Below are 26,208 nucleotides of genomic sequence, written 5' to 3'. Positions count from 1 at the left end.
GCTTGATTCATGCCAAAGCTGCCCGATTCCAGCCTTGCTGAAGTACCCAGAGATCATCACCGATCCTCCACCACATTTCACAGTGGGTGCGAGACACTGTGGCTTGTAGGCCTCTCCAGGTCTCCGTCTAACCATTAGACGACCAGGTGTTGGGCAAAGCTGAAAATTGGACTCATCTGGGGGTGCTTCAGCAAGGCTGGAATCGGGCAGATTTGTCTTTGTGAAGGACGCATGAATCAAGCCAAGTACAAGGTTGTCCTGGAAGAAAACTTGCTTCCTTCTGCTCTGACAATGTTCCCCAACTCTGAGGATTGGTTTTTCCAGCAGGACTTTTTCCTCCATGCCACACAGCCAGGTCAATCAAGGTGGAGGACCACCAGATCAAGACCCTGTCATGGCCAGCCCAATCTCCAGACCTGAACCCCATTAAAAACCTCTGGAATGTGATCATGAGGAAGATGGATGGTCACAAGCCATCAAACAAAGCTGAGCTGCTTGAATTTTTGCGCCAGGAGTGGCATAAAGTCACCCAACATCAATGTGAAAGACTGGTGGAGAGCATGCCAAGACGCATGAAAGCTGTGCTTGAAAATCAGGGTTATTCCACCAAATATTGATTTCTGAACTCTTCCTAAGTTAAAACATTAGTATTGTGTTGTTTAAAAATGAATATGAACTTATTTTCTTTGCATTATTCGAGGTCTGACAACACTGCATCTTTTTTGTTATTTTGACCAGTTGTCATTTTCTGCAAAGAAATGCTCTAAATGACAATATTTTTATTTGGAATTTGGGAGAAATGTTGTCAGTAGTTTATAGAATAAAACAAAAATGTTCATTTTATCCAAACACATACCTATAAATAGTAAAACCAGAGAAACTGATAATTTTGCAGTGGTCTCTTAATTTTTTCCAGAGTTGTATATATACAGTATATATCAGTATATATCAATGCATGTTAACCAATCCATAATTCGATGTTCGAGCCCTCCAAAAAAAATGAAAGTATAAAACATTCAAGCAGAAAAATCTATTAATATTGATAGGCAATAGTCTACCTTCCTATTTTTCTACACTCTAATGTTTACTAATTGCATGTACACATCTTTCATTCACAATGTAATGAGTAAGCCATTTCTAAAACTATGCAAAAAAACAAATGCAATTATTCACCATAATAGTAATGGAATGTCAATAAATCCAACTGTACAGTACTGGTACAGTATGTGCAATATCTAATCAAAACTTTCCAGCAGGAGTAGGGTTGGTCACCCCTTGCCTAATACATTACACATGCCATGGGCAGCTACCCACCTGGCTCCATTTTGTAAGTGACCACTTTCTCCGGCCTGCTCATGAGATCCACGTAGGCTCTGAGAGCGGAGTAGAAGTGCTGGACCTGTTCGAGGAGCAAGTCCAGTGTGGAGTCCTGGGTTGCATTCTTGTAGTTAATCCTCACCACCTGGCCATTGCAGTCTACACTACAGGAGGAATCAGAGAAGCACTTCTATACTCAGTTTGATGTTAGCACAGCGACATGTGTAATGCTAAATGACAAGACTCATCCCCAAGAGTCAGTATCCTACTAATACAATCACAAATTATTCCTAATCGTTTACTCATTCATAGAAACAATGCACAATAATCCAGTATCTTGGGTCATTCGGTAGAAATGAAAGACAGTGTACAGTATGCAGAAATGCTTAGATCAACTCCAAAGTTTGTGTCTGGTGCAGTGTTGCTGCTTCAACCCTAGATGGCACTCACTGTCCTCAAATCAAATGGAAAAATTCAGTTTTTGGATGAACCACCAAAGACAAAACCACTTTAAAAGGAATGTGAATTAGACAGCTATCAAGACAAAATGAATAAAACTATATATCAATGCAAAAACATGAATGTGAAACATAAGCAATGGATAAACACTGAAATGTGTACTCAATGATTATGTTCTTGGACTGCACTTGGAAGTCACAGTAGTCTCGGGGGAGGAGAGGAGTCGAAAGGCTTCAGGGTTCTCCATCCTCAGCTGGTTGGCCGTGTGGAAGCCGTCCACAATCTCACTCCCGCCCCCCTCAGCAGCCTGCTTGATGTAGTGCAGAAACTGGACCTGCATGAGCCTAAGAAACAGCGTGAACTTCAAAGACATAGAGTCCTACAGTAATTACAGCACAATGCAAGAACAATACATCGACAACACACAGCACCACAAACATCTGCGTGATACAAAACATTTTTATATAACTGTTTACTGATCTATCGGCCTGTTTATTGATCTAAAACTTTTTGGTTTTTAAATTATTTTAAAACTATAGCAGTATTGAGACAATATTTGACATTTAAACTTCAGAAGGCTGAATCCAGCGTATTTGATAGCAAGACAACTCACTCACTTTGCAAGCTGTTCAAGAAAAGCACGTTTATACTTCTCGTGCTGAACTAAAGGTTAGGCAAGTGCCACCATGGTGTGTTTAGGGAAGGGGGTGCCAGGTTTGCTAGCCAGCTGGGCTGCAGTGCCAGGTTGTCTTACCCCAGGTGGATTGTGCAGGGCAGGGTAGTCGGAGTGAAGACTCAGCTTCTCGGAGGTGTATGCCACGTTGTTGGCATCTGCTTTGTCCTGCACTTGCCAGGTGTGCCTTTGGAATAAAGAAGAGAGAAGATCCAGAAAACAGATTTAAGCTTCTGCATCTCAGTAATTCCCTTTTTATGTTGGCCAGAAGACAGTACTAACATGCCATGAGTTTTACTACAAATCACTCCGTACTGCACGTGACTGAGCTACTGACATTTTATTTTGATAAAAAAGGAACATATCCCATTTCTTCCTTTCTGAATGTTATGGGAGCTCGAAAGAAAGACAGATTTGTTCCAGAGGTTTTAGAAACAGATTTGCCGTCTGTTGTAGAAACAAACAAAGTCAAAGTAGCAACCTTAACAGAAATGTCTCATTAGGTCCCCACGTCCCCAAGGGCTTTCCCAGGGCTATTGTTACAGGACTGTGCTGAATACATCACGAAATAGCTGAGACTTACTGTGATGCTCTTTTTTAATGAAAATGCAAATCCTCTGTGACTGAGATATCCAAAGAGATTTTGGGATACTTAAAGGCAACTTTCTAAAATCTGATCACAGACACATTATACCTTAACGTATTCCAGCACAGCCAATGAGCTCAAAGCATTCAAGTGCCAGCCTTCAATGACTCAGTCAGTACCATGAGAAGTACAGCAGGTACCCATAGAATGAGAATTGTCATCTCATAACAAATGCCCATGCAGTTTCATAAACATCGGACAAATTGTTGTCAAGATATATAAAATCTCTTTAAAAGAAAGGTTTCACAAGATTGTAACCTGCCCTAAATTAATTTATTTTTATTTGTTATTATTATTTGTAGGTTTGGTAATAGATATTGTTTTCTCAACTATAAATGATTCTGAAGAGGATTTGAATTGTATTGTTTAGTTTTAAACACTCTTCCGTTTAGAACCTTTTTTAGATTTATTTTTACTAACACTATTTTAAATAAAATAAAATAAAATAAAATAAACAAAGTGAGCTTATTGCACCTAATGAAAAAACACTATTAATCCAAACCATATTTTTCCAATCAATCTCCCATTTGGGTTGTCCTTCATTCTGTTTGAAATGAATTACATGCAGGTCCAAAGCAGCACTAAGCTGAAGATGATGTACTAATCTGGAAGGAATGCATTTCTCAAGCCAAGTACTTTTCTATTTATTTGAAATCTCTTGTGGGTTTTTTCCTACTTCTATTAAAAAGCAATAATTGGGAGATCATTGTTTCTATCCACATGGTTTAACTGGATTGTGAGTGAAAATGATGACTATTACCCAATTCTGTTAAAACTTCTTTCCTGCCTAATGTATCGTAGCTAGTCTGGTCTTAATTTCTTAACGGGCGGAACAAACTCAAGGTGTACGGCTGTATGTAACATCTACGGTAGCATAGATTACGGGGCATTCATAACCATGTAATAAGATGGCAATAACGGGGTAACTACCATTGATTTCTGCTTTTATATGGAAAGCACTGGTGGAATAAGTGTGTAATTACATGGAATGTAACAACTTAATATAACAATGTTGTTCACAATGCCATTTACACAAGTAATTACTCTGTACTTATCATGTGAGAGCACAGACCATTGGTAACTACCCCATTATTACAAATTAATTACACAGCTGTAATATATTCATGCCCTGTAGTCTAAAGTGCTACCAAATTACCCAAACCTTCAGGGAAACCTTAGCATGGAAAGGCTGTTAAATCATTTCTGAGAGAAGAAAGTCTGCAGTCATAACAAGTTGTGCTTTTGATTTTATCCGATGCAGATGGCACTTGGGATAAGATTGAACCCATGCCCAAGCAAGAGGTCAACCAAGATCTTTGTCTGCTTTATGAACAAAAAAATCTGTAACACAATTCTGAAGAGGAGCGATCCTTTTTGCTATTAGGGTTCTACAGTCAGCACTCACATATCCGACGTCATAAGATTTTGACTTCAGTGACGGTTAAACGAGTGTGATGCATATCTGATTATTTCATTTTGGGGAACACAAAAAAAGGTACAATGTCAAAAATACATAGCTGAAAGGACTGTGTTTTAAAGTAAGTAGGCTTCCATTTAGATGTACTGTAGTTGGTTTTGTTGGTACAGTACTATATTTTCAACAGTATTTTAATTCAGAACGATATGATTCTGAAAATATCACTTGCCAAAAGAGACGACACATGGACTGTAATACAGAACATACTTTTAAATCCGGTATGTATTGTAGCAGTATGTAAAATTCCCCATTAACGACCCAAAAGCAAAATGAAATCAAAATGTTACCCAAGCACAGAACTATGTAAAACGTAAAAGGCAATGCAATTTAGCAAAACACTAAAAAAAAAACAACAGCACCAGTTTCCAGAATTAAAACAGTATCCAAAGTCAGTATTGAAAATTGCAGAATATAGTGGTCGATAAGGCCCTAATGTCAGAATTCAGCTGCAAATGAAAATGCACAAAAGCAACTAAAGATCACAGATTTAAAAAAATGCATCACAGTATCTAAAACTGTTTAATGATGAACTGTTTTACATTACCATAGCTTGTCTCGTTCACTTTGTTTTTGCTGCATTTTCGTCATGTGAAACTGGAGGAAGTGCTGTGTAATTGCACAACAAAGAAAGACTGATTTGGCATGCGAGAAAAAAAAAAAAAAAAAATAACTGTGGGCTGTGACAGATAAACAAGAGAAATGGGCTTTGTATCAGAAAACTGGTGACGAAGTCGGAAATCGCGTGTGACTGATAATTGCATTAATCTGTTACATATATGTAAGGGTGGTAAAATGCGACTGACATGTATCTGGGTAACGGATATCAAAGTGCTGACTGTATTGTCCTGACAAGACATCTCTGTAAATAAGATGCTGTATTATATCTTGTTTAAATATCTTCATCTAAAGAGCAGTGGGTTTTTTTGTCTTTCCATATGGTGTACGACATCCAGCATGCAGAGATAGCACTAAGAGGAAAAATAAAAACCACAGTAGATCTAACTGTGCCCTGGAGGGAGATGATTGAATGTTCAGGGCCAGTGCTTGAGTTCAGACAAACTGTACTGCAACTCCAAGAGCAGTACAGAACTCTCAAGTTTAGCAGCAGATTTATGAGGAGCTACAGGAGACTGCTTGTGTTATTTCCTGTCCGTGGACCCAAAACTTTTTTTTATTTTTATTTGACATCCATTTTGTACCACGAGGATATGAAAAAAAAAACCAGCCAATTGTGCTTTGCATGCAGAGTGCTTTCATGATATCAGGGTCCGAAGGGTGCAGTTTGTGATCACAGTGTGAGATGGGTTTTCAATCCACTTCTCGTCTTAATCAGTCTTGCAGTAACTCGATTCATTCCACGCTGCAGACGTTTTATTTTTTTCCAGTACAGTTTAATCTGGGAGGAGTAAGTGTATCTACCCAGCTCAGTCTCCACTCTGTAATGATTTAATCTCTGTCAGGACCTACGTGAGTGCTTGTTTACACTGGGGAGCTGACAGTGTAATACCTTTTTCCTGCACATCTGGATTTCTTTAGCTGATGTTCACTTTATTATCCCAGCTCAGATTCTTCATTGGAAAACATCGGAAGGGGCAGGCCTGGCCAGCAGCTGCTATTTCCCTCTCAGACATTGCGGCTGTCAGGAAGACAGACTGCTCTTTTATAAGAGGCCCTGGTATAACATGGCCTGATCTTGTATAGCAGCGCTGAAAGAGTACTCATTGTATTGTCGTCCTACTCCAGTAAATCACACAGTTATAAGAGTTTAGATAAGTTACCCTATGTGGGGACCACGCAAGATGTTATTTCTCATAAATGTTAATATGCAAAAAAAACCAAAACATTACTTTTCTTAAATATACGACTACTAAAACTTTGTCTTCACACTAGAGGACAATCATGGAGTGAGAGCACCTACTTCCTGAATTAATTAATTACTAAATAAATAATAACAATCCTGAAAGCAGTAATACTAAAAGAAAATACTAAATTCAACGACAAACATTTCGACAAACTATAAAATGTCTTATTTGAAGATATTGTCGTTGAATTTGCCAAGTTTCCGGTATTATTTATACATTTTCTACAGTTCAGTTCAGTTAGAAATATAATCCCGAAAGTAAGCAAGTACAGCACACTGAAAGTACTGAGAACCTGACTTGCACACGCCGGTTCCATTCTGCTCTGTGCTACTTGGGGTGCATTTTCGTTTTGACCACAACAGAACCGGGTTAAGCGACCTTTAACCAAGAACCGGTGAACATGACCACAACGCAAGAAAGGACCCGGTCATTAAAAATGGCGGAGGATGAAAATGTAGTCGCATCAGTTATGAGTATTATTGATGAACCAACAGGTTGGTTATGTATATAATGTCACAGATATGTCTGTCAGAAGTTCTATACCAGTACATAATGCAAAATATATCTCTAGACGTCTCTAGGCAAATGTGTTACACTGAATTGCTATGTATAAGGATTATAGGTTGTTTGTTCCAAGTGCTTTAATTGTATTTCATGTTAGTAATGTGAAACCTTTTTTTTTAATTGGTGATCAACATCTACTTTATTATTATTATTATTTATTTATTAGCAGACGCCCTTATACAGGGCGACTTACAATCGTAAGCAAATACATTTCCTGAATTACTTCAAGCAATCAATCGTTTGAGCCTAATGTGTGTGTATGTATATATATACACACACACACATATTGTGAAACATTTCACTTGATTCTAAGGTTTGATTGCCCTTTTTCAGCAGATCCAGACACAGAATTTGAATTTTAAGCACTTTCATGCCATTTTTATTATTTACAGAAAAACAAAAATAAACAAAAACCTAACTTCCCACGGAGATCTAACTATACTTTTTCTCTCCCATTTCTCACTACATCGGATGGCTAAGCCGTTTTCCGATCACAAAACACTTTTTACATGTTATTTTACACACACAAGGTTTACACAGTACCTTGTTCTGTTACTGACAGCCTCTTGCCTCTTGAAGAAGGGAACTATGAAAAAGACCTAGGAATTTATGTTGACTCAGAAATGTCTTCCTCTAGACAATGTGGGGAAGCTATAAAAAAGGCCAGCAAGATCCTTGGATATATTGTGAGGAGTGTCGAATTTAAATCAAGGCAAGTAATATTAAAACTTTACAATGCATTAGTAAGACCTCACCTAGAATATCGTGTTCAGTTCTGGTCACCTCGTTACAAAAAGGATATTGCTGCTCTAGAAAGAGTGCAAAGAAGAGCAACCAGAATTATCCCGGGTTTAAAAGGTATGTCGTATGCAGACAGGCTAAAAGAATTGAATCTATTCAGTCTTGAACAAAGGAGACTACGCGGCGATCTGATTCAAACATTCAAAATCCTAAAAGGTATAGACAATGTCGACCCAGGGGACTTCTTTGACCTGAAAAAAGAAACAAGAACCAGGGATCACAAATGGAGATTAGATAAAGGGGCATTCAGAACAGAAAATAGGAGGCACTTTTTTACACAGAGAATTGTGAGGGTCTGGAACCAACTCCCCAGTAATGTTGTTGAAGCTGACACCCTGGGATCCTTCAAGAAGCTGCTTGATGAGATTCTGGGATCAATAAGCTACTAACAACCAAACGAGCAAGATGGGCTGAATGGCCTCCTCTCGTTTGTAAACTTTCTTATGTTATTATGTTCTTATATATATAATCATCCCCATTATTATTCATGACTTTAATCTACACAAACCATCTTGCATTAAAATATTAAACACATTTACACAATTGTGTCGATTTTATTATTTAGAGAAAAAACTAAATAATCTACATAATAATTCAGAAAAGGTTACAGAAACAAGTTATAAAACTTGCGTCGCCATCTTGACAGGAAACCTCTATCCCACAATACCTCTGGTTACAACCATGAACCGTGTCTCAAACCCTCTTCACTGGTTCCGTGGACCCATGACCTCTAGGTCCAGTGATCGCATCATGAAAACACAAAACCAGATGACCTGACGACCTGGTCATATTGCGAAAACGCACCCTTGGTTCTGGTGTTTGTGGGTGCTTCCTAGTGTGTACTGAACCAAAAACCAGAATTCCAGATGCACCCCATAGTCCCGTCAGACATTTTTTTTTTTACTTTGAGAAGCACTATGGGATTGTGTTGTACACCTGTCCTCTCCTGTCTGCAGTGATAGCAGATGACACTGGCAGTAACTATGGTAATGTCTCTCTCACTGATCTGCTACCCCCACCCCGCTCTACATTGTTAGACATGAAGCAATGTCTGGATATACTCTGACCACGTCTGTTTCTGCTTACTGACACACAGGGAAAGCCCTGCTGAAATGAATTCCCAACTGTTTGGTGTTGCCCTTTCACCATAAATAAAAATCAGATTGCATATAAACACTTTTTGGAAGAGAGTTGGTCGTGCAGATCTCCTGGCTCTGATTGAAACAATTAAGCCTCAAAAGCGGAACTGTGGGCAGATATAAAAATGATTCAAATAACTCCATTGCAATGAAAGCCATCAGAAATTCAAACTTAAACAAGGAAGATTTCCCTACTGAGACTTGTGGCTTGCTGTGAGATCTTCATTACATCTGACACTCATATAAATATAGCTTAAAGGTATTATTAATGAAGACTTGGTAGACAGCAGTAAAAAAAACTAATAAAATCAGGCAAAAGTTTAGATTACAGCTAGAATAGTTTCAGTATAGTAAAGGTGACTAATTCTTGGTGTATCCCTGTATTCTAGTATGTATGTATGTATCAAAGAAATGCATACTGGACATAATACGACAATTCCAATTTAATGGTCCTTGAAAAGTCCTTTTGACAATAGCAGTGGAAGACTTAGGTCACGTAAAACAGCTGTACCACACCGATATACTCCATTGATCAGCCAAAGTTCACAAGTTTATACAGTTAAGTACCTTTATAATTTACACTTCAGTTACCAAATAATTGCTTAGTAATTACTACATGTCTTGTAGGTAGTCATGACTAACAATCTCCAATTAAATTTGACCTTTTGAATTACAGTTTAACTTTTTACACCATCCCTTCTACACAGAGCTGAGGTGGAATCCAGCTTTATAAGCCATTTTCAGAGTCTCTCTCATTAACTCAGTGTGGCACAACATTTCAAAACCCAGTAAACCAAACACCAGACTTGAAAACCTTAATGAAGATTAGCTATGACACTGATGGGAGCTTTTTAAATAAATGCTTCAAGTTAAAAGCTAGTAGTTAGGAACTTGTAAGATGTAATACCCAATATTATCAGGAAACCAACTTTTTCCTAAGATCCTGCAGAGTGAAACATACACTAATCAGCAGAATGATGCATGGGTACTGTAAATGGGAGCTTCAATTAAAAAGTTACTAAGTACTGCATTTTACTACACTGTACGTTGTAATGGTAGGGTTGCCATTGTAAGGGAATTTGTATTGTATACGGTCAGAACCACTGACCCGACAGCAAAAGGTTCTTGTGAATCTTGCTTAGTTACTGTTCATTGCCTGTAGAAACCTTTTTTTTTTGTTGTTTTTTTTTCAATCGGTTTGTTAAGTTTGATAACTACACTGAAATGTATTCTGTATTTTGCCATTCACTGCTCAGCGGGATCAGATTACTGAGCATCTATTATTTAAAAAAAAAAAAAAAAAAAAGTTACACACAGCCCCCCCCACCCCCACCCCCACCCCCCCGGATCGCTTAGCTTGCATTCTGGCATTCTCAGGTTTTGTGATCAGCACGAGCCCGACCACGACCGCGACCCCCCTCCTCTCATCACTTTGCTCTTACTGCTGGTTTTGGAAAAATGTTAAGTTTGCAACCCTATGTAATGGGTACTGCACTTCATTAATCACTCTTTTTTGGCTATAGTTACTCGTAAGTTGCATATGTGTGTATTGTACTTTATGCAACAATTCTGGAAACGGGGGCTGTTTGTAGAAAAGGTTTCAGTGGGATTGCAAAATCACAACCATCCTGGGACTATATTCTTGAACGTACATAAGAAAATAGTTACGATCTTCCTAAGATTGTTATTAAGTTAAATTCTTCTTAAGAACTTCTTAAATTTTTCTTCAATCCTTTTTTTCCAGTTTGTTTCTTTCAGTCCAAGTCACTGTGTGATGTTTTTTGCAGGGCAGGCCTGACCCGTCTAGTTCATTTGTTTGAGCCTGTTCCTCTCGCAGGTCGTGTGCAGCTCAGCTAGCTGGGAGGCTAGGCTGGCATTCAGAGAGGTTGGCTAGGGGGATTATGAGTGGGCTGAGGGATTCTCTCTCTCCGCTGCTCAGAGAGGCTCTGAGAGAGGGGATGTCCAGGAGAGCAGAGCAGGAAAGGGAGCCCATCTTCCCTTCAGTACTCATCTCTCCTATTGGAACAATAGAGCCAGAAAGCAGCAGCTGTGGTCTGCTGAATATTGAAAGGGAGAAAGATCAGGCCTCCACAGGATTGAGAGCAAAAAGCTTTATCGCCTCCATGTCAAGACTGCCCATTTCAGACAGCTGCAGGGGCTGACTGACACTAAGTGGAGGGCCCATCTCTCTGTTGAGGGAGACATAAGGCCTGTCTGGAGAATTTTGTATAAATTACCACTGTCTAAGAGAGGTGGGGATCTTCAGTGGAGACTTCTTCACTGTATAGTGAGTACAGGAAGGTTTCTTCACAGAGCTGACCCCAGTATTAGTAGCGAGTGCTGTTTCTATGGGCAGGAGGAGACAATCTTTCACGCCTACAGTGATTGTGGAAGGCTGGAGCCACTATTCCATCTGCTGCAGGATCTCCTGCAGTCTCTAGGAGTGGCATTCAGCAAAGAGTTGTTTATTTTCGGCATCCCCTACAGTGTCAGAACAAGAGGCAGGAGCCTTTTAATGAATGTTATTGATGGACAGGCCAAACTGGCCATTTTGAACACAAGGAAAAATGAATTGTTGGGGATGGGGCTGACTGACCTGGTGAGGTTGTTTCAGGTGCTGCTGGTCAGTAGGGTCCTGGTTGATTTTAATTATTTTATGATGGTCAGGAATCCGGTAGGTTTCCAAGAGCGGTGGTGTGTGGGAGACTCTGTGCTCAGTGACTCCAGGGGGGAGCTCAACATTTTATTTTAATTTTATTTTATGGGATCCAGTGTGTGTTAAGCAAAAAAAAAAAAAAAAATAGTTCTTCTTAGTGTAATTTATTTGTATAGTTAAAATGGTGTGTTAAAAGGATCTTTAAGTGTTTTAAGTGTTATTGGATTTATTTTTAATGATTCACTAAACTCTCTCTCTCTCTCTCCAGGCTGCACCTTATATAGAGTCAGCGGGCCAGTCTGCAGCAGCTACACAGACAGACAGACAGTGAACACCAACAGTTCAATGCAGCACCAGAAAATCCCACTCACCAACCTGCGGGACCCGACGTTACAGTATGAATGATGTAAAAAACGCTCACAATTACTGTACATGTTCTCAAGATGAGCAGTGTGCGCAACCATTTTTTCTCTCCTTAAAACTAATTTAAAAAAAATGAAAGCTACTAGAAACGTCAACAGGAATAAAAAAAAAGGAAAGGATTTTTATTGGAGCGCAAGTCATTTCTAAAGGAGTTCAACTCTAAAGCTGGCAGTGGACGTGTTTGAGACACACGCTATCATGACGATCGCCCCAAGAACAATACCCTGTGCTCTCACAGGCTTGGAACAGCATGATCCTATCTATGATCCTATTCATAGTTATGAATATTTCATCAACCCTATAGAGAATAGACATCAATGGCATTAATAGGCAGGAAATGTAGTGTAATGCAGGCTCCACTGAGAAACAAGGCCTGCGATTCAAACTGAGTGCCTAACATCTGGATCAGATTAAAGGGTAGCTTCTACAGTTAGTATACAAATTACAAAGTCAGCCACACGGAGAAGCTGTTATTCCAAACTGTGGTACATCTTGTCTGAAGTCCACACCATTACACATGGGGGTGGAGAAAACCAGCATGCCAGAGGGGCATTTCAGTAAGCTTATGTCTATTTATTGTATTCCTTGCTACTCATGCATGGGTAGAAATGAATGCCTTACTTTCAGATTGTTTCACCTGGGGAAATGCCAACCCTTCAATGATTTCTTACCTGTCAGTAACTAATCAGGTGCTCACCCTAAAAAAGACTGCAGACAGTAACATGCAGACAGTAACATGCAGACAGTAACATGCAGACAGTAACATGCTTTGACATCCAAGGCATGGCTAAGGTGAAATCTCATGGGTGCAAGTACAACAGACTACCTGGAAGTAACACTTGCAAAACGGAGAATTTCCTTTAATCAACTATGGTGCAAAATATATATATATATTTTCTTCTTTCAAAACTGGACATGCGAGATATAGATGACGTATGGAAGTGCATCACAGGCTAAGTTAGGACTAAAAGGACAACCGACCAATAAATATGAAATAACTGAGATACAGTTTACATTCCCTGTACACTCCATTTACAATGATGCAAGGCTGTTTAAATGTTGGCATGGCTACCGTAGCGCAGAGAATGCTTAATGTCTTGTCAAACATGCAGCTTCTCACCAAAAACAGCGACTGAATGCTGCAGGAAAACGGCTTAGATACTCTTGCCAACCTTCCCAAAGCGCTACACAAACAAGAGTTGACTGGATCGTATCAGTGAAAAGGGCTCCTTTTAAAGAAGGTTTTACAGTAGAATAAAAGGGCAGAATTATTGAAAACTTGCTTATCAACGCACCTCCGATTCGCGGGACTGCATTTAACCTTGGGCTCCAGCAGCGTAAAGGGTTAATGTTGCTTCCCACCTCACGCAAGCCAGAGTCACATAGTAACTAACATGGAGTCGGATGTGGACTTTAACGCGCCCAAGGAAACGTGCTGCATTTGTAACTGATCAAGCGAAAACAAACGCTCTATTCAGAACCGGATCGTTGTAATGACACTGTTAACTCACTCCCACTATTAATGAACTTGATGCAGCTGAAAACCTATTTAAAAGAATGCTGCGCCTTTCACAACCAGAGCTTATAAAATCTATACTGTAGATGGACGCATCCATTTCTTTTTGCTATACTGTAGGTGATGTACAGCATTTGTCGCAAGAGGGCTTAAAGTGTGAAACACTTTGGATCGGCAAGAAAATTCTAGTTAATAAGAATGTTACAATACCAATTTTGCTAACATTTTAATGTTTCTAATTTAAACCGACCTTATGTCAACCAGTCCTTCTTTTTTTGTTCAGGAAGTATTATGAAATAATCAGTCAATCCAATCCTTCACTGCAACTGGAGAGATAGAGCGAGAGAGAGAGAGAGAGAGAGAGAGAGAGAGAGAGAGAGAGAGAGAGAGAGAGAGAGAGAGAGAGAGAGAGAGAGGAACCACTATAGTCTATAGTGTACCCAACAGGCAATCCTCCTTATCTTGCTCAGGTCACTAACGCTTTGCATTTAACTAGACAGCATCTTTACGTGTGCTGTCATCACAACCCTGTCATCAGATCAGTATTCATAGAAGTACACTATCAGGTTTCTAGAGCCAAGGTTATGGCTCGTTTACTTCTGCCAGTTCACACAGGAGATTCCATGTGACGCTTCCCATGTTAAACTGTGTGTGACCGTTACAACACAAGTGCAGGCTCAAAGTTGTCCTATTCGAATGTGAACCTTAAACCCAGTGCTGTTCTACTGTATATCTGGAATTGTGTGGGCTTCTGTGGATAAGATATCACATTGTTGGGAGCTTGTAGCCACGAAAAAAATGTATCTGAATGTACTGGTATCAAACATAGACAGATCGGTTTAAAACATGACCACGAAGGGAAGGTGCGTGACTTAAACAGTAGAATCACAGTGCTGGTGTGCTCCTAAAAAGAAAAACAGTATTACTGATTTCTACAGAACAATCTGATTATAGTAGCCACAGCTGTAACTGGCAGGTAAGCATTCCTCATTACTTCACTGTGTTGTATTTATTAAGGTTATTATGGACCACAATTTGTCTTAAATTAGTCCCTGTTGGCTCTTTACTACAGGAAAGAGCCAACACAGCTGAAGCCTTGCATCTGCTATTGATGTAAAAACCCCTCCATGAACAGGCTTAGTGTATTTGAAGCTTAAAATAAAAATGCCAGCATACTGTGAAGTGCAAAGTTGTAATGCTAATGAGAGTTTTTAAAATATTTTTTACCCCATTGAGTTAGAGGTGTAGGGATAATACATGGAAAAGTAGAAAACAATAACAGTGAATTGAAAGTGACCCCTTCCCAAAACGAAAAAAAAAAATCACTAAGTGATATTTTACTGAACAAGCCAATATGCAGTAACAGAAAGCCTCAACTTGGTGTGTATCAAAGCGCCAAAAGATCCTTGAGCAATATGTTCTGGCTTCCAATGTAGTTTACAAAGCTTTTTTTCAATAAATCCAGAAAGATGTTATTTGTTTCATTGTAAACACACTCAGTGTTTATTAACACTATTGAAGATGCACTAGGAAAATTAAATACATTTTATGTATTATTTATTATTTTTTTCAATCTGCTTGATCAGTAACTTCTGCTACCATAGAGCAATGCAGCGATTAGACAGTCTTGCACTTTACTGAAATACTGCCGTCCAATCACTCATCTGACAGCCTTGAGTGAATTAATAAAAAGCAAAGGGGAGAGTCTTATCTCGTGAAAGGAGCTTGTGCTGTTCTTGCCAAGGCATTTTGTAGTAACACCACACAGTCCTGAAACTGCTGATCTGCAAAACCGAGGTAGCAAACACGATAACCCCAAATAATCCCATCTGCTTCTAACTCAAGGAAATTGGAAGAAGTCACTGGTATCTTGCTTTTCAGCTCCTGCACACAAAGGCTGAACACATTTATTAAATACAGTGCTAGGGATGAGCAGTTTCACCCATTCCAGGTTTTTGCTTAGCTACAGTGTATAGGTAGAGTAACAAGTTCAGGTGTGTCTTATTAGACATAGCTGTAAAGCGCTACCAGGTGAGATATAGAAGCAATTCCTTCAGATGGCTGGTCCAGGGCTAGATCAATGACACAGAACATATTAATATAAAGAAACCTAATTTTATAACAAAACAAACTGTGATGGAAGCAGTGATGGTAAGAAAGAATGAGTTTATTTTAAGCCGCAGCTCCCAACAGTCCAGTCACCATGCTGACGTGAATATTCGGTTTCCACATGAAGAATCCAAGATTGGAATGACAGACCCCCTAAAGAGGCCAGAGGGTAACCGAGAGCACCTGTGGTCAATTCATTAAGTCACCAGTCTTAGATCCCCAACAAACAGTAAAAACAAAACAAAATGAAAGCAATCAATGTAAGAAACTAAATTTGTCAAGAGTAACACAAAACCCTTTTTATGAAGTGCCTTGGCCAACACACTGCAGGCTGTCCTTTTATTTGGCACAAAGTAGAATAACTGCAGTCAAAGCTGATCTCTTTCTCACAATGGGAATGTGTGGTAATGCAGGAACCATGCCTGTTCCACTGTTTCCACCGTGACCGTCCTTCCTACACCAGATCTGTACTGACAGCCAGAGCACTTTCATCTCTGTTGCACCAACACAAGCCTGGCTTTTGCCTCTAGTATTGCAACACAGTGGTAATGCCTTACTGGCAGAAAAGGGCTTTGCTTAAGCTTCAAGCCAACATAAATACAGCAAGTTCATTCACAGATCCAAATGGAGGAGTCCAGTGAATGAAACTCTGGGAGTGAAACTTCAAATGCAAACAAACACCCAGTATAATTATAAAATAAGCTAAAGGTTGAAACAATTCAGGCTTCTGCTAACCCAAAACCGAACCTCAAACTCCTCTGTCGGTGAGACGTCTGGGTGCACACCGTACTGGCAGTGATGTAAAAATAAATGTATGGGCGGAGCAGATATTTTAGAAGAATTAATGCATAAAGCAGGATAACAGATGTTTGACCTCCCAGTTATCAGAGGTTCACTAATATGCTGGCTTGCCAAGCTCACTTCATGTGCGTCAACCCTTCTCGATGAAGGATGACTGGGATTTGTCGTAAAGTAAAGTATCCCCATCTCCTGCAGACTGCACACTTAAATCCTTAGCTGCTCGCCTCAAGGCAGGCTAGACGAGAGGGGTTAGCTTGCTTATTTCCTCTGTGGCCCTCGCTGTACTAAATCAGCCCTGCATGTGTCAGCCAAAGGAAACTGAATAATTCTTTCCACGGTATTGCTCGCATGATGTTCAGAGGAAGATTTCCAGCTAAGGGGTTTTGTTCAGCTTTTGAATGAAGACAGAAGCAACATTATCACACCTTGCAGCATACACACGAATTAAAAGCACCAATAACCATGTGAACAAAAATCTACATAGTTAAAATAACAACAGCAATAAATAATTTGCTTTACAATAGTTGCACATGGTGTGCAGTTCATTCCAAAATGCCGGTGCCATTATAAGAAATGGATTGCTTACCGAAACAGCTTGGAACTTGGAAGATCAAGCTTAGATGAAGCAACAGACCCAAGTTCCTGTTTTGTTTTATGTTTAACATTCATTTTACACCCCCAGCCCCACGACCCCTGCAACGGTCAATCACAGCTTACTGTTTGTAGAAGGGTGTACTCTAAGGTACTCGTCTGCATTTCTTACTCAGTTAGGAGAAAATGAGTTTCAACAAACATCTCAAGAACTTGCTTTCTGGGATACTTTGAAAAGGTTACAAGGGATCACTGAATGCGAAAGCTCTGTAGTCTTTTAGAAGTCACTTGTTTTAAAATCTTGCAATCAATGCGATCCAAGGTTTAGCATCCATGTGAAAGGAGCATTATTCTCCCAGATGCAAATTTCCATTTGTCCACTAAATGAAGCCGTCCAAGGGAATACAAGATGTCCTGCCCTACCGCACTGTTCACAAAGCCCCACTATTCGATCGTGAGTGAAAGGATGCATTCTCGATGTCTCCCAAACAAGCAAAAACTGGCGAAGGAGCGAGCTGTGGGGAATGCTAGCACACCAACAAAGAAGCTGCTGTATGCACTGCACGTCAATCACCTTCAGTACGTAAACTGGTCCTGCTGCTTGTCTAAACTTACCTTGAATGGTCTTCAGTCGCTCAGGCTCCACCGGGCTTGCGGGCCTTAGCCTGCCTGTGTTTTTGTACAGCTGACCATGTCCTGGTTTTTCAGCTAAGTAGCAGTGCAGAATTTTAAATCGACAACCAGTTCATTTGTTTTTCTCCCAGTAATACGTTAGGCATGATTTTGAAAAAAAAAAAAAAAACTGTAACTGCTCCTGCCTGCAGATAAGTTTTATTTATTGATGTTTACAGTCTCTTTATGGTCCCAGGGTGATATTGTTTTACTAACTTTCAGTTTCATCACAATGTTTAGTACACTTGGCAAAGCTGGAAATACAGTGAATGGTTAAGTTTTCTTCAGAACCCTAATGTTTCCCCTGCAGGTTTGGTGACAGTCCTTACTCCTTCAATGTGTTTTCATCGAAGCTTCAAAGGAATATCTTTTTCAATGGTTGTTTTTATGCATAAAATAATATTTATAAAACCGATCTAATGTTGTTGATGTAGCCAAAAACATTTAATCAGCTCACAAATTAAAGCTTTATGAGTTTATATATTACATTAAATCATATTCTTTTTTTACAAAAAAAAAAAAAAAGATTATATGTACAGCATACAATTAGTATTGTATGTGGATTTTCTTCATGCAGGATTCATTTTACTCCTTATGCTGTTTAATTAAACAGTACAATGCCAGGAGTAGGGACAGGTTTTAAAAACCACTCAACATAACAAAAAACATAACTGCAAAAGCTTACAGATCCCATCTGCAGCTGTTTTAGTTTGCTTCGTGCAGGCCTCTTTGTTCTAATTAAAAATGGGAGGTCAAATACAGTCTCTCTGTCATCAAATGTATATATACTTACAACTAACCACATTGAATCATTCAACAAAATTAGCAATGGCACTTGAACTGAGACTTGAATGACATAATCCAGGTTACAGCTCTCCTCTGACTGCATCTCACGCTGACTTAGCTACATTGTAATTAGAAATGTGTTTCCTACACTCTGGTCCCATGCGACGACAGTAACAGGAATAAATCTAATTAGTTACAGACATTTAAAAACATACTGGATTTCATTTCACACTAACTTCTTAAATGCAGTTTAGATTAAACACAGTCGTTTTATCATGTTACCTGCATAATGTAAAGTGTGAACTGTAGGAAATTGCATGATGAAGGATCCAAGACTTAACTGCACCAGTCTATTGTGGCACTGTCTGTACGTGGGAATACAGACAATTCATAATACAAGCTGAAAAGCCCTGACCCTTTTCCGAGGGAAAAGTTCATCTTGGACACTTTTTGTTATATATATATATATATATATATATATATATATATATATATATATATATATATATATATATATATATATTTAAAAAAAAGTTGCATTACCATCTGCATGCAATATAGCTTACTTTCGACATTTTAAATTTCAATGACAGATTCCTACCATTGAGGAAAAGCTCCTCCTGCTGCTGCTGTCTGGCTGACTGGGAAAAGCACTTTTTCTTTAACCATTCAGCATCAAACTCGCTGGTGTGCTGGTCCGGCCATGCCACGCTTACCTAGGCTCAGAGGGTTAGTTCTTTTTCACTTATTTGGGTCTATGGGTCTAGGACCCGACCCAGATGTTTTACATATTTTTTCCAGGAAGAAATATGCACGGTTTGACATTTGATTTTGTTACACTAAGAGACATATTTCTAACTGTCTAAACAGTAGCTGTACAGTATTTCAATCTGCTTCTGTTTGGGTCAATTGAATAAACCCCATTATTTTCCAAAGGTTAGCCCATTAATGTGTAGCTGGTCTTTCATTATCTCTCAGTGTTACTATTTATTTATGCGATTAAACAATCATGTGGTCTTAATATCATTCTACAATATTTAGCATAATTGTATCAGGTTTCCACATCATTTCAAAGATATTAATTACATCACACTTTGTGATTAGACTGTAGACTTTCAAGCTTGGTGAGTGGTTTTTAAAACTGTAAAACGTTATCATTTCTCATGCAATATGAAAGGACTTAAATGTGCCAAATAGAAATTTAAAATAAATGTACATACTGGGCAGACAGCGAGACAGCCAAGTGCAGACCCAGCGCCAAGGCAAATCGCTTGTCTAACCAATGACCAAGCCACACATGTCTGGCCCCTGCGTCTGCTTACCTTTGTGGGTTCCGTGTGCGTCACTCTTTCCATCGCTGTGGTTACATCCAGGTCTGCCAGGAGAAGCTTGCGTGCCTTGGCCAAGTGGAAGAAGCAGTGTGCCCACTGGCAGTTATCCCAAAGCCACACGTATGGATACAGGCTCCAGGTGCCATCCTTGAACCGGACGCTAACATAGCGCTCTGTGTCCAGAGCTTGGACCTGGTGGATGGCAGGGGTCGCTCCGTCCATCCAGGGAGGCATGCACACCCGCTGGCAGCAGTGCGGAACAGGCCAGGTCTGCAGTGGGAAGAAGCCCCTGCCCTTCACGGCTCTCTGCAGAGCCCGTGGCCCTTCTGGATGCACAGTGATTCTTGATGGGCATCTAGCAAGAGAGGTCAACGTTGTTCTTCAGTCTATAAAGGAGAAGAGAGAAGTTGATCCACTCTTCATAGGTATTAATCTAGGTTAGTTCAGTACTGCTGAAGCACTGGGGGAGGGGGAGTTCATGCAAACTTCTGAAGTATAACTTGATTTAAGAGATTATGAGGAAGGAATAATGTAATTGCAGGCATGGAGGAGAACATCCTAATACCTGAGCACTGCTGTCATGATATAAGGTACACCTATGGGCTCTTACTGTAAATCTTTGGATTTGAGAATCCCTGGGAGCCTTTGATTGTGTTGTTCTAATTTAATAATATAAATATGTAATAAAAAATAATATAAACAGTGTACTGTACTGTAAGAGTAATTATATATTTTTAACCCTTTTCATATAGTCGATGGTTTAGCTATACTGTATAACATAACGCTAACATGATAAACTCAAATAAGCAACCTTATTATTTATTTATTTATTTATTTATTTATTTGCAGACGCCCTTATCCAGGGTGACTTACAGTTGCTACAAAGTATCACATTGCAAAACATCACATTACACAATATCACCTAACAGATAAGAGCAGTTATAAAGTACAGTAAAATCAGTAGAAAATAAGGTCAAATTCAAATAATAGCAAAATAAAGAATACAGTAAACAGTTACCTTTAAGAGCGAATTCGACTAAGCAGTTAATAAAAACACAAACGTCACAACATCCTCACTCACATAGCTTGTAAATAGACTCGGATAACTCACAAGTAATTGGACACTATAAATCAACCGACACTTAATGACAACATTGCTACCACTGAGGTGACTAGGCTATCTTTAAATGGTAACACTTTATATAATTACCACTGTACGGTGCTGTGATGTCTAGTTAAGAAACTTTTAGAAGTGTTGTGTTTGTTAATGGTCACCTTTTATGTTCGCACTACTACTACAGGAGTTTACTGCTCAGTGACACCTGTGTCATGTCATTCAACATAACGACATATAATGAAGTAAGTTCCCGAAATGAACCAAAAACGCACACCATTAATGGTGATGTGGAGAAGGTACAGTATTACACTGCGAGAATGATATCATTTCAATGATGTATGGTCGCCGATTAAAAAAATTAAGACTTGCTGGAAAACATACAGATTTACATTGTTTGTGTTTTCTGGAAACAATTTTCAAAAATTGAAAAAGTTAGAACAGTGCCCCCAACTGAGCCACTTCATGGACTGCATGTCACAGACTCAAAGCTTCGGAGAACTGGCAACATCACTTCAGTCAAGTCAATTAGCTATGCATCATACCTTAGGAGAAAGAATTGGCTGGCATGGAAAAAAAGAGAGCACACCTGGATCATGAAGGAGGCGACTCGCTGAGACAGATGGATTCCTGATCTCTGGAGTCCAGATTGCTGTGCAGGCTTTGTTGAATATCACTGTTAAATATCTGGTAATTAAAAGAAAATAATAAATGGAGAACCCCCAGCTGTCTGCATTTCATTTCAGTCTGTTTAAATGTTTACATGCTTGATGATTGATTAAGTGCAAGAGGCTCCCCCACACTTGACTTCCATTCCATATGTCGCAGTACAACTTGGTAAGATTGATTGCAAGGTCTGGTGTCAAATTAAAGTCATTTCGTAGTGAGCAGACAAAGTCTGAGACCTATGCAGTGTACATGGCAGATTACCCACCAGATTCAACTTTAGTTCCTGGCACAAACATAAACTATTGTGGATAATTTATTCAGGCTATAAAAACTATTTTTTGCAGCTCCCCAATGATCATCATTATTATAAAACTAGCAAAAAAGGGCAGTTGAATTGTTATTCTGCGCTGTTTATGACTAGTTCTTGAAACATTCACATTGTTTTAAAGGCATTGAGCATTTTCCAAATGTGAAGGTGTTTATTTAATCTTTTTGTGCAGATCACAGCTCAATTTACTGAAGCTTCTTAACATTTGTAGTTTTAAATTACTACAGAAATTTAGTACAGTACAAACATATTTTCCAGCCATTGCATTTTCCTCTTACTGAACTGACTCCTAAAGTACAGAAGAAAAAAGCACCTGCAGCATGGCATCAATACTATACATTTGGAATTCAATGCTTTGTTGGCACTTTGGCATTCACAGAACAGCAGACATGAATGGATACCAGGATACATACGACACACTTGGCAGACAGACTATCACAGGATGAATATCTTATCTGGTACAATCTAAGAAGGAATGCATGGAGCAGATGTGAAAGAATAAAAACATTTGAGATGTAAAATCATTTTGCAAATTCTTCAAACGCAAAAGTTATTTGAGACGCGTCCGTGCTTGTAGACAACCTATCTTCAGCCCCTTGATTCCCATTTCACTGTGGGATAGATTTTCAGATCGGTCTAAAGTTTGATTCTGTTCCTTGCACATTTCTTGTGTTGGCGGTGTTGCTCTCTTGTAGAGCTGCTTGTCATGCAGTCTGCAGATGTCTTCATGGTCCTCCCATGCAGGATCCGCTTTGCATGCCCGTCTCCATGGAAATTCATTGGCCAGGCTTTTGTGTGTGTTATTTCATCGTCACGCTTAAGTAAGCCTACAGTTTTCACATCATACCACACTGACATCAAAATTAATTATCCAAATAAAGAGAACTCTACTAAAAACACACAGGTCCTCCTCAGGCCAAATGCCCTTTTCAAACTTATTTCCATATGTTTTTAGAGTCAGATTTTAGGTCCAGTGCTAATACCAATAGGCACCTGCTTGTAACAGTTTTTTGTTGCTGTTCTTCTTCTTCTATGTAGTATTCTGTTCCAGATGTGACTGTGAGGATTCTTCGTTAATGAAATTCTGCAGTATGAATGTGTTATGCCAAGGGTGTATGCAGTGGAGCACCTGTAATATGTAGCACCTTATCTGTTCTACACCTTGTTGGGTCTCTGAACCAAAGCGGGGTCTGGACTTTACTTCACCAGACAATCGGGCAGGATTGGCAGTCTCTGCTTGAGATGTCAGAATAGAATGGCAGTGGATGCACAGTACAGGGCAGAACCGAGGGGTGCTTGGAGAGCTGCAAGAGGAAGATCTCATGCCACCTGGCAGCATGGTGCATTGTCCCTCACCTCTTTCATGAGCATAAAGTTCACCAAAATGAACCAAAATTGCCTTGTAAGACGCTGTTTAAAATAACATAACACAGCACAGCTGCAGCAAACAATCGACATAGTGTTGTGTCCCAGCAATGTGGATAGAGAAGATGATACAGTGTGTGTTTGTAATAGAAGCAAATACAGAATACACGTGGACACATGCCACACTGTACATATGGACGCCATTGTACTGCGAATGTGCCATACTTTATGATAGTATTAAGCTAGTATGTCCATTCCAATATGCTGCATGTTGGTGATGTGGTTGGCATCACTGCTGACATCTGGCTGATTTTACAATTTGTAACTATTTCAATCCTATTTAACTGGCAGTACTGTATGTAGTGAGTGTCTAAGCTACTTGGGCATAAAAGCAATGATTTTTTATCACTGCAGACAAGCACTACCAAAGATATGTAAGCATGCATGTGTAGAGAAACTGTCTTCTAATAGGATTCAACTGCCCAACCACTCATCCATCCCACCAAAATGCACAAGCTGTATACACTTTCAGTGCCAGAGTGTATTTTAAAATGTCACACCGCTGAGTTAGTGGCACTTGCTGCGTTTCAGTTTGCTTTTACCCCTTGGCTGTTTAATGTACTGAACCACTACTATAGCTTGAGTTTAAAACAACCGTCAGGTGTTTGACACATGACAGCACTGAATTGCTGGGGAAGTGCAAATGGAATGCAGTCATTTCATACAGTAAATAGCATGATGTTCAATTTTTCGTTATTCATGTTTGTATTCATGTTGCTCCTTGTTTTTGATTATTGCAGACTTCCAGGGGTTTTGGCCTGTACAAAGTGTACTCATTATTCTTTAACCATGAAAAGCTCTAATGAGGCTGGACATTATTAGTTCCAGGCAAATGCAAAAACCTTGACCAGTCAAATGTACTTCCGAAAAGGGGCTGTACCCTTAAAGAAAAGTTTGAAGAATGCAATATGTTACCATAATAATACCAGTGTATTACCCTAAAGAAACCTTAGCAGGACCATACACAGACCACAGCATTACCAGCAATGGCCACATAGTCCAAAGCAGGGTTTAGCAGCACACTGGTAAAGAGTATGAGTGTAAGTCTGAACTGACCTATAATTGAAAATGCATCTTTTTTTTGTTTTTTTTTTGGTTCAAATATAGCATTGTAAACCTTTGTAAAAGATGCGTCTAACTATAATGGTCTAAGTGACGGAAATGGACTTCAACATATACAGTATACTTATGTGAGCCAAGAGTTTTACTTTTGCTTGTGTTAGCTACTCACTTGTTCGTTTTTTTTAATGTATGTATTTATTTTTAATTCCGGGAATGCAAATATTTCAAATACAAAGGTAGAACTGCAACACATAATAAATCAAATAAATAAAAACAAAAAGAACCAACACATCTTCACTGGAAAAAAACTAAGGGACCAGTGATAATATTGGAACACTTGGTGTGCAGTACTTGAAGCTTCATAACAAACCCGTTAAAATGAGTTAGCCTGGTTGATGTTTCGCTGGTACAGTGTGCTGTTGTTTATCATTCAAAGTGAGAAAACCCCCACTGGAAAAGAAATTCCACGAAACCCTTGCAGGCAGATTGTGCTACCTCTGTAGGGGAGCAGAGGAGAAATAGGAGCCAAGTGTTCATCATCAATCAGAGCTGTCAAATTTTAATTAGCTGGAAAGCAACCCAGAATCTGACCTTTTGAATTCTGTTTCTGCACCATGACGGAAAAGGCACCAGAGTGTATGGCAGGATGAGGGAGCTGCCCTCTGACAGTACAGAAAGGGAACATGTTATACCCACTGATTAAGTGCAGTTGCACAATTTAATATAAACCAATTCGTTAGTGGAACATTGGGGCTAGACAAGCTGTATACAAACTAAATAAGGCATGCTGAACTGTGCTGGAATGTTTTACAAAGAAATGATGGCATAACAGTGAATTTCTGCAAATTAACCTCTCACAGACCACCATTAGGTAAAGTAATCTATGATTTGTGAAAATCTGGGTCTGTGAAACCATCCTCAATTAATTTTTTACTTTATTTGGTAGTCCAAGATCAGCGCCATCCGTGTCTGTGAAACTAGCCTTAAAAACCATACAGGCAAGACCTTATTACAAGAGTTCCTCTTGTCAATATTGGAATGTTGGAATGACAGTTTGGTGTCCTTTCCTGGTTTTTTTTTTGTAAGTTTTGTAACATTTTCATATTTTGACATACAATACCAAAATGTATGATAGTAATATTAACCTAAATGCATCAGTTCCAGTAATACGGCCACTGTGAAATATGTGTTTCAAATCCAAAGCTGTTGTCTGCTGGGTTTTTTTGTTTGTTTTTTTGAGGGTTTGCAATGCACTGGTATGTAATGGTAACACAATGGTTTTGTTTCAAACTTTTTTTTGTAAGGGCTGACTGTGAATGAAAGCTGTTTTCATTTGTATGGACAGCAAGGTATTGGAAACAGAGCCAGCAACAGTACCCACCAATGATTAATACATTTTTCCCATGTTCATCCTTAAAAGAAAAACTTTACTACAACAAATAATAACATGAATAGAATACACTTGTATGCCTGCAGCAACTATAACTTGGACTGAACTATAATGTTGGACTGAAATCATTCCTGTTAATGTTGTATTGAACAATAACATGAGTAGGAATGATTATAGGATACTGAGAACATTTGACACAATATTACAGTTCTGCCTTGTTTGTGTTAATTAAATATACAGTCACAGCATTAAATTAATACAAATTAAAGCTAATTTATATAACAATTTGTATTACAACAAAAGTGTTCTTTCACGTTATAATGTATATACAATATTTTCATTTAGAAAAGCGTTATAGTGATATGAAAAGAAATGTAGCTACATAGGTAGACGCTGA

The 26,208-nt window shown here is 39.1% G+C and overlaps 1 pseudogene; it reads right to left on the bottom strand.

Annotated features, from left to right (window-relative positions):
- Window positions 1-997: 997 nt before the first annotated feature.
- On the bottom strand, window positions 998-20,060 carry LOC117434532 (gamma-butyrobetaine dioxygenase-like; annotated as a pseudogene).
- Between the last annotated feature and the right edge of the window lie 6,148 nt (window positions 20,061-26,208).

Source organism: Acipenser ruthenus, chromosome 28, assembly GCF_902713425.1.
Source record: "Acipenser ruthenus chromosome 28, fAciRut3.2 maternal haplotype, whole genome shotgun sequence".
NCBI classification, from domain to species: Eukaryota; Metazoa; Chordata; class Actinopteri; order Acipenseriformes; family Acipenseridae; genus Acipenser; species Acipenser ruthenus.
The sequence above is the reverse complement of the archived record's forward strand: the minus strand, read 5'-3'. Positions and strand labels throughout refer to the sequence as shown.